Source organism: Sinocyclocheilus rhinocerous, unplaced genomic scaffold (assembly GCF_001515625.1).
Source record: "Sinocyclocheilus rhinocerous isolate Xijiao unplaced genomic scaffold, SAMN03320098_v1.1 scaffold258, whole genome shotgun sequence".
Taxonomy (NCBI): domain Eukaryota; kingdom Metazoa; phylum Chordata; class Actinopteri; order Cypriniformes; family Cyprinidae; genus Sinocyclocheilus; species Sinocyclocheilus rhinocerous.
This window is the reverse complement of record NW_015634010.1, coordinates 1269687-1279737: the sequence shown is the minus strand read 5'-3', so window position 1 is coordinate 1279737 and position 10051 is coordinate 1269687. Positions and strand designations below refer to the sequence as shown.

The window sequence follows — 10051 nt, the reverse complement described above, 5'->3', positions numbered from 1 at the left end:
TTTTTTCTTGCAACCCTCCCATACAATCCACATTTGTGGAGAATTTGTGATATTGTTGTCACATGCACACAATGACCACTCTTTGTCATAAATTCCTGCAACTGCTTCAGAGCTGCTGTAGGCCTCTTGGTAGCCTCTCTGATCAGTTTCCTCCTGGCTCTTTCATCCAGTCTGGAGTGACGTCCTGATCCAGGGAGGGTCTGTGTTGTACCAAATACCTTCCACTTCTTAATAATAGACTTCACTGTGCCTCTAGGCATTGATAAAACCTTAGAATTTTTTGTGCCTGTCCACAACTTTATCTTTTAACTGTGCCTTGCCACACATAGTTAAGTGTTTGCTTCAGTTACACTACCACGGACTGAAATGCTCCAGGAAATCTCTTTTCATGCTGAGCTAATCAAAATGACCACAGCTGATCACAGTTGAAAGTCTGTGGATGTTATAAGTTATAAACATTCACTTGGATGTTATAAGTTGCACTGAGCAAATACAGTTGGATAAAATAAAAACTGTGTCCGTCTTCATTTCAGCCTGCAAAGCAACAAAATGTGATTATTTTAAAGGGGTGATTCTTTTCTATACCCACTGTATCTATTAAGTATTATATAATATGCTAATAAAAATGAAAGTTATTATAAAGTTACCAAAAATGTACGAGTGCGGTAAGTGTGTTCTTTCTCCTAATTGGTCAGTGTGGTCTCTGGGGGACGGACAGCCTGCCGAGGAGATCGAAAAACAAACTGAGACTCCGCCACTCTCGACTCTGTTGATTGAAATGCCGCAGAGTGGTTCCATCAATGTAGGTCAGTAATTGCAGCTTTATAATGGGTTTTGTTCATTTTCAAGCTCTTATTCACATCTTTAAGATCTCACAACATTTCAAAACATCAAACATTTATTATATTGTTGTTTGAAAGGTGGCGACATCACCTTCATTGCTAAGGTGGAGGCCAAAGACTTGCTTCGTAAACCAACCATTAAGTGGTTCAAAGGAAAGTGGATGGATCTGGCTAGTAAGACGGGGAAGCATCTGCAGCTTAAAGAATCTTTCGATCGCTTTACCAAGGTGATCCCACTCAAACAATGTATTGTAAAGAAGCATTTTCATAACTTTCCCATTCTTCTAGCAATTTTAGGCATTGACTTTCCCTTTGCTGTAGATTCACACCTTTGAGATGCACATTATTAAGGCGAAGGAGAACTATGCAGGGAATTACAGATGTGAGGTCTCCTACAAAGACAAATTTGATAGCTGCTCTTTTGACCTGGAGGTCAAAGGTTTGTTTTCTGATTCAACACGACAAACACAGACACCAATACTACCAATCAAAAGTCTGGGGTCAGTAGGATTTTAAATTACATTGATCAAACGTGACAGTAAAGACTTCATATTATAATGTTACAAAAAATTTCAGAAGATGTTTCTTGAGCAGCAAATCAGCATATTAGAATGATTTCTGAAAGATCATGTGACATTGAAGTAATGACCGCTGAAAAGACAGCTTTGCATCACAGGAATAAATTACATTTTAAAAAATATATTCAAATAGAAAACAGTTATTTGTAATAATATTTCACAACATTACTGTTTTTACTCTATTTTGAATCAAATACATGCAGTCTTGGTGAGCATAAGAGACAAAAAACATTAAAAAAATCTTAATGAACCCAAACTTTTGAATATAATAAGAGATGTTTCTTGAGCAGCAAATCAGCATATTAGAATGATTTCTGAAAGATCATGTGACATTGAAGACTGAAGTAATGACCGCTGAAAAGACAGCTTTGCATCACAGGAATAAATTACATTTTAAAAAATATATTCAAATAGTATTTCACAACATTACTGTTTTTACTCTATTTTGAATCAAATACATGCAGTCTTGGTGAGCATAAGAGACAAAAAACATAAAAAAAATCTTAATGAACCCAAACTTTTGAATGGTAGTGTACATTTGATCCATTTACTGTATTTCATTTTTTTTCTATTTCTATTTCTGCTGTTTTTTCCCTCCAGAAATCCCAGAGGGTTCTCAAAACATCGATATCCGCTCAGCTTTCAAAAGAAGGTAAAGGGGGAACATCCTCCCTGAAAATTATTTTTATTAAGAGAAATGCATAGCAATGTTCAGAAGAAAATGGCAGAGAAAAATAAAATCATGTTTTTAGTATTAAAATCAATAATAAAATAATAATAATAATAAAAAATTATAATGTTACAGTATGATATTAGATCATTTCTAAACTCTGGATATTATTAAGCAGTTTTTTTTCACAGCACATACAGGTGAAATTGATCAGGGATATCATGTATAATGATATATAATTTATTTATATTAGAAATATATAAATTAGATGTTACTATATCATTCACAATTAAAAGTAAATCATACTTGACTTTGAAAATCTTCAAATATTAATTTCCAGCATAAATGTTGCATTAAAATCTTCTCTGTGAATGTTTAATGAATTAAAACAGGACTTCTGTTCCAGTAATCCTCAACAAACCGATGTACATAAAAACATGGTTTGTTGAAGGACTGGATTACCAGAAAGTTCTCAGTTAACCATTTTGTCAAAAATATTTACCATCAAATCAACCCGTCGACCAAACCAATGTGTTGAACTGTTCAAAGGCCAATGCTTGCATTGGGAGCTTCCACCCCAACAATGTGTCAGAAAGCAACGCAAACTATCCAAGCTCATACTGTTCTCCCAAAGTACCTCTGAGAGAATCAGTCATGAGTCCACTGGGATCACCCTTGGTAGCTTGTGCACAAATCAGTTCGCCCAACACCAGTGCTTTTGCACTCGGCTGCCACGCGAAAAGGTTCTTGTGTACACCTCAATTCTACATTCATTTGGATGCAGAGATTGCAGGCACTTGCGTTGTTCTTTTAGCATTGTTTGAATCTGATGTTTGTGACTTTTCTGATTCAGTTTCCATTAATCTCTTGTGAACAACAGCACTGATGGCCAAGACGATGCAGGCGAGCTTGACTTTAGTGGGCTTCTCAAACATAGGTGAGAACTCCAGTCTGTTCCCCCAACGGGACCAATTCTTTCTTATTTTTGTGCTTTTTTTTTCTTAAGCCCTGACAGGGGTGTCTTTTTCTTCATATTTTATTTTACACTGTTGTTAAAACAGTATCAACAGTATCTTTTTCACTCTTAAAATAAATTTCTTCATGTTATTTATTGCAACAAGGCAACTACTCCCCTTAAAATATTTAACCCAAACAAAACACTATTTATGTGCCATTATTATTATTATTATTATTAATACACATTTTGGCATATAAATAAGACTGTATCAACAAGTGTATTTTGTTGCCAACATAAAGGAAATAATGGATTCACACACAGTAAACAACCTTAATTTTTGAGTTTTGCTTCTAGAAGCATCTTTTTTTCATGAGGTTTTGCTTTAGTGTTCTGTTGTTAGCTAACTAGCAGAAGCTAAACTCCTGCATAACTGAGAAAAAAGTTATCCTGGCTTGTCTCTTTTTTTCTTCCCTACGATTTCAGACAAGGCAGGTTAGTATCGTAGGTAATTAAACGATTAGACGTTATCACTGGTAAGTATTATAATCCTTTAGCTTCCCAAGCATGACCTGAACAGGAACTGTATAAGCAAGAGTGTTGGCCTACTGTAGTCCGGTAACACTTTATTTAAAGACAGCATTCATAAAAGATTCAGCAATGCTCAGAAATGATGGAAACAACCCTTTCAAATTCAGAACCTGATGAAAAGGGGAACATTTTCCACATTTATGAGTTGTTGATGGAACACTTCTACATGAAGCTGTGAAATAGTGTTATCGCTACTTTTGTTAATGTAATCTTGATTTATACTCGAGAAACAAGACGCACAACTGCAACTGCAAACTTTCAGTGTTCTTAATACTTGCCTGAACAACTACAGATTTGAAACACACATTAAAACATGAAAATAATAATGTTACCTCCGGACATTCAGGGAAATGTCTGGGTAAGAAGAGGGCTGAATGACAAAAACTGATGATGACTAATTTAACTGTCTCACACCCTGATCATGTTTAACGACTGTGATCATGTATAACAACAATATTCACTCCTAATAATAAACCCTGACTTCTAACCCTAATATAAAAGAAAACAACTACATTGGTGGATGTGTTTAGATAGGACTCCTGCAAAGAGATGGGTACAGTTTAAGCTACAGGACAGAGTCAATAGATTACTATTAATGAATTAAGAATTATAATTAAGGCTGTTGATCAATGAAAAATTAAATGATAAATATGACAATAATAAACTAAAATGTATTAAAATGAATTACTATCTATCTATCTATCTATCTATCTATCATTATTTTCTTTCTGCTCATTGTTTTTATTGTTGGTTTATACATATAATTAAATTAAACACACCAACAATAAAACTAAATACTTACTTACGTAATACTTATATAATTATGTTTTCTCCGCATATTTTTTAAAAAGATGTACTTTGCTGATGTTTATGTCACATCAAGTTATTTAAACAGTTAAAACCTTTAAAAACACATGTTGAGACCTGTACTAAATACATTTTACATTGACAGCCCAAATTATAAATCGTCCTAATATAAATGACATTATAATACACTGAAACAGATTTCACACTTCTCTTTTAGTAAATGATTTTAGTCTGTAGATCCATCATGAGCACGATCATGTGTTAACCACATGATAACACAATGTTCTCCCCCTTTTACTGACTTATCCTTTCCAATCATAGTGAAATTTAAAAGTAGCGCTGTAGCTCCTCACTAAATTATTGTCTCCAGTCATAAACACAGTACCATCCCTTCCTTGATCATGTGAACCACTGTGTAGCTAAAAACCAGTGAGGCATCTCTCCCTGTAACAGGTTACCAATGACATATGCAGGTTATCCAGCCCATCTCTTTGAGTGACATGTCTTGAGGAACTAGAAATAAGTTGAACATCCCTACATAGCGATCTGGTTCCTCAACACATGTTGAAGAGCCCTAGCCATGACCTCTGACCTCTTACTGTCTTACTGCTCTGTGATGTCAGGGAGCACAAGCAAGAGGAAGCTCCAGAGGTGGATGTGTGGGAGATTTTGAAAAATGCCCGACCTGATGAATATGAGAAGATTGCTTTTACGTATGGCATCACCGATCTCAGAGGCCTGCTGAAAAGACTGAAGAAAACCAAAAAGGAAGAGAAAAAGAGTGAAGGTGCTGATTTAAACTCTATTGGATGTTTACTTTGCTTGATAAATGTGCAGTATTCAGTTCACATGTAATGTAAAATTCTTCAGTTGAAACACTGTTATTCATCTGCAAATTTGCTGAAAATCACTCTCGGGCTATCCAAGCTGTAGATGAGTTTTTTTCTTTATAAGAACAGATTTGGAGAAATTTAGCATTATGTCACATGCTCACCAGTGGATCTTCTGCAGTGAATGGGTGCCGTCAGAATGAGAGCCCAAACACCTGATAGAAACATCAAAATAACCTACATGACGACAGCCTATCAATTAACATCTTGTGCACATTAAATAACAAGTGAAAAGCTGTGCACTTATACGAAACATCATGGCATTTTAACCTTAAATCATTCTGAATCAGGAGAAAAATGTGCACAGATCAAGCACCGTTTACAAAAATATGAATCCATAATTCATAATAACACCTCTCACATCAAAACTACCAACATATTTGTTATGAGCTGTTTCGGACTGTTTTCAATTGTAAACGTTGCTTGATCTCTGCATATTTTTCTCCTGATTAAGATGACTTTTTCACTGGAGCAATATTATGGATAGAGAGTTAAAAATGCCCTAATAATTTATTTATTATAAACACACAGCTTTTCACTTCACAAGATGTTAATTGATGGACTGAAGTCATGTGGATTACTTGTGGATTATTGTGATGTTTTTATCAGCTGTTTGGACTCTCATTCTGACGGCACCCATTCACTGCAAAGGATCCATTTGTGAGCAAGTGATGTAATGCTAAATTTCTCCAAATCTATCCTAATGAAGAAAACACTTTTCTACATCTCTGATGGCCTGAGGGTGAGTACATTATCAGTAATTTTTTATTTGAAATTTTTTTTTTTTTTTTTTGGGTGAACTATTACTTTAAATTTCCACTGTAGCATTTTCCAAGAGACTGGAACCTGCATATCAGGCGGACAAAGGTGGAAAGATCCGATTAGTCGTGGACCTTGCTGACCCGACTGTGGAGTTAAAATGGTACAAGAATGGACAAGAGATCCGCCCTACTCCAAAGTATGTCACCTCCTATTCTTACATGCTCTTTTATACATTCAGAAACACGCTCATGTGAAACACCAACCTGCTTAAACCCTTCATTTATTGTGTTCTTTGGCTTGCTGGTCACAGGGGACTCAGAAATGACTCTGTTTGCAGCAAACAAACATGATACACACACAAGTGAACCATCAGCATTTCATACCCTGCAAACATGCAACGTTCTTTAAACATTACTCTGTGCCCTATGATAACTTCCAGAAATGTTTAAAGGACATATGTTATTGAAGGCCAATGTGAAGCTCTTGAGCTACATTTGAAGTTTTAAATGTAGTGTACAATGAGTAATTAACAACAGCAAACTGTACAGGAAAAAGGCACCTCCACCATCACAGGACTTTAATAGAGTTGCAAAAGCTGCCTGATATTTGTACATTAAATGCATATATTTATCTCTAATGATATGAAGAAATATGTTATGGTAATGTTGCACAAATATTTTTTTTATCATATGTAATATTATTTTTTCTTATTATAAATAGTCTCATTTTTTTCATATTTTTAAAGATAAAATAATTTACACAAAATAATGTTTTGTAATAATGTGTAAAGTGCTACACAAAAATTCAAAAATCCAATTTCTATTATCTTATTTGTAAGATTTTATCTCTATTTTTTTTTTATGCTAAACATTTTACAAATGCTGCAAGGAGTGTGTAGTTTATATAATAATGCTCAATTTTTTTGAAAATTAAGGCAACACGTTTCAACCCACTTCTTATGGTTGTTCAGAGCAACTCAATTAAAGCCATTTGGGTGGTCGGTGCAGCTTTCTGGTTGCTTATCTTCAATGATGTCTATCCCAGTATTCCCTGCTTTTTGGAGGACTCTCTCTTTCTCTTCTTTCAACTTTTCTCTTTCTCTCTCCCCCTCTCTCTATAAACAGTAACTGTAACACTAATAGCTCTTCCAGCACTGTTTGATCTAGGCATGATGTCTATCTATCCTTTCTGTCTGTTATGCAATGGTGATCCCACCTGTCTGCCATTCCCTCCACTTCCACCTTCTCCATCCTCTGCTCCGGCTGTTCTGGCTCCTCTGTTCACCATAAAGTAATAGGAAGTAAGTCAGCCAGTCCTCAGGACTGTCTTGTATATCTGAACCAAGGGAGTGACCTCATTTCTGCTGTATACAACTGTTCTGATGCTTTCAGTGCCATGTTGTATGTATAATATATTGCATATGTTGAATGGAATGACAATAACAAAACTATAAGTAATTCAGCAATCACACAAGCAAGAATGTTATTGTACTGAATATCAGCACACACACACAACTTAGACACAATATGGCTAGTTATTTTGTCTATATTTTCTCTGCCAATGAAAACAGTTCCAAAACAAGCCAAAGCAGGGTCAACTTTTGTGTATTTACAGTATGAGCAAATTACAATCAGATCAATCAAATTAAAGGAACAGAATTAACTTCTGTACAATATTAATTATTTCTGTTTTCTTTTTCCTAATTTTCATTAAAAAGAAAGAAAGAATGAATGAATGAAGAAATGAATTACATAAAGCAATCAATAAATAAGATTGAATGAAAGAATAAGTAAAAGACAGAATAAATGAATGAATTAATAAATCAATAAACAAAAGAATGACTGACTGAATTAATGAAGAAAGAAAGAAAAAAGAAAGAAAGACTAAAGGAATGAATTAAAGCAATTAATAAATAAAATACTTTTTTTTAAGAATAAATTAATAAAGAAATCAATAAACGAAAGACTGATTGACTGACTGACTGAATAAAAACAGGAATGAATAAATGAAACAATCTATAAATAAAGACCAATAAACCAATTAATGAATGAATAAATGACAATCAAATAAGACTGACTGAATGAATGAATCCAACTAATGTTAAATTAAGGATGTGACGTAAAAATAGCCTTAACTTTCAGTAACTATTAAATTGACTCTGCAGGTATATCTTTGAGCACAAAGGCACTCAACGGATAATGGTCATTAACAACTGTCAGATAAACGATGATGCTGCCTACTCAGTCACTGCAGGAGAAGAGAAGTGCACCACTGAACTCTTTGTGAAAGGTGAGTCTTACCAGCCTATGATTTCATCCTCAAAAAGCGACAGAACTGATAAATACTGATCGTTTTATAACAACTTTCCCAAACACTGCCTGCCAATGATTTGATCATGTACTCTCGGTCTCCTTTGGTCCTCTTATATAGAACTGCCTGTGAACATAGTGAAAATGCTGGAGCCTGTAAAAACCACAGTGAACGAGAGAATTGAACTGGAGTGTGAGGTGTCAGAGGAAGGAGCCAAAGTTAGATGGTATGTGCGATGGAAATTGTAGGTGTTTAATACCCAATTTTGTGTTTGACACGCAAAGCAAAATGACAAAAAAGCTTCACCTCTTTGCTGACTGTCTGGTACAGGATGAAGAATGGGGTGGAGGTCCCCACAGGGGTGCGTTCACGGTACCGCGTGAAGTCCGAGGGGACCAAACACTGGCTGATCATTGACGATGCCACAAAGGATGACACTGGCACCTACTCCCTGATGGCCACCGGGGGCACCACTGAAGCTCACGTTCAAATTGATTGTAAGATAATATTGCTTTTAGAGAGTTATAATTGCCTTTAGGAACTTTCTAAAGATATTTGAATCAAAAACATCTTCATTTCCCTCCTTTCTCTGCTATTCATTCATTTTTGTCTTTTTGTTTCTTGTTACCTTGCTTGATTATCCAGTGAAGCCTTTGAAGATTTTAATGGATCTACAGAGTGTGACAGTGTTGTTGGGTCAACCTCTTAAATTGAACTGTGAGATTTACCCTGGAAACGTCCCGGGCCGCTGGTACAAGAACGGCCAGCTGGTCCAGTCTAGCGAACGCATCAGCATTATGCACAGAGCCAAGTATGCCAACTTACTCATTCAGTATTAAACCAATCCCAATCACATCTGCTCATTGACTCATACAGTATACTGCACATAATTATACATATATAAAATAACTAAAACTATAAACTATAACTGTATCAACTGGACTTCATTGTGAAATCCAGCTTAAGCTAGTAGCTGTGGAACATGGTAACTGGTTTCTAACTGGTCACTGGCTGGACAACCAGCCACCATTTTCATTTAATTTCATTTAATAAAAATATAATATAATATAATATAATATAATACAATATAATATAATAACAATTCTGAGTTTATATCTCAATGCTGCCTTTTTCTCTAAATTCTGATCTTACATCTCACAATCCTGACTTTTTTTCTCTGAATTTCTGAGTTTGTCTCGCAAATTTTTTCTCCCCATGGAATTAAAATAAAAAAGTTCATTGCAACTTTTTCTCTCACAATTCAGATTTTTTTCCTCGCAATTGTGAGTTTATATCTCACAATGCAGACTTTTCTTCTCAGAATTGCATGTTTATATCTCGCAATTCCGAATTGTGAGAAATAAGTCAGAATTTTAATATATAAACTCAGAATCACAAGAAAAATAGCGAGATAAAAAGACGCAATTACCTTTTATTGTTATTGTTTTTTTTTAATTCTGTGGTGGAAACAGACTTCCATAGATTTCTCTTTTTTTTTATTTGTACTTTCTTTTCAACTTACAGGAATCACAACCTTGACATTGAGAGCTCCACTATTCATGATGCCGGTGATTATACCTTTGTTCCTGAGGGATACACGCAGACGCTGTCTGCCAAAGTGCACATCATAGGTACAGCAACAATCC

General features: G+C 35.1%; 1 pseudogene; it reads left to right on the top strand.

Moving 5' to 3' along the window:
- The window catches only part of LOC107744941 (myosin-binding protein C, slow-type-like), a 30414-nt pseudogene that overhangs the window by 7253 nt on the left and 13110 nt on the right, over nucleotides 1–10051 (top strand).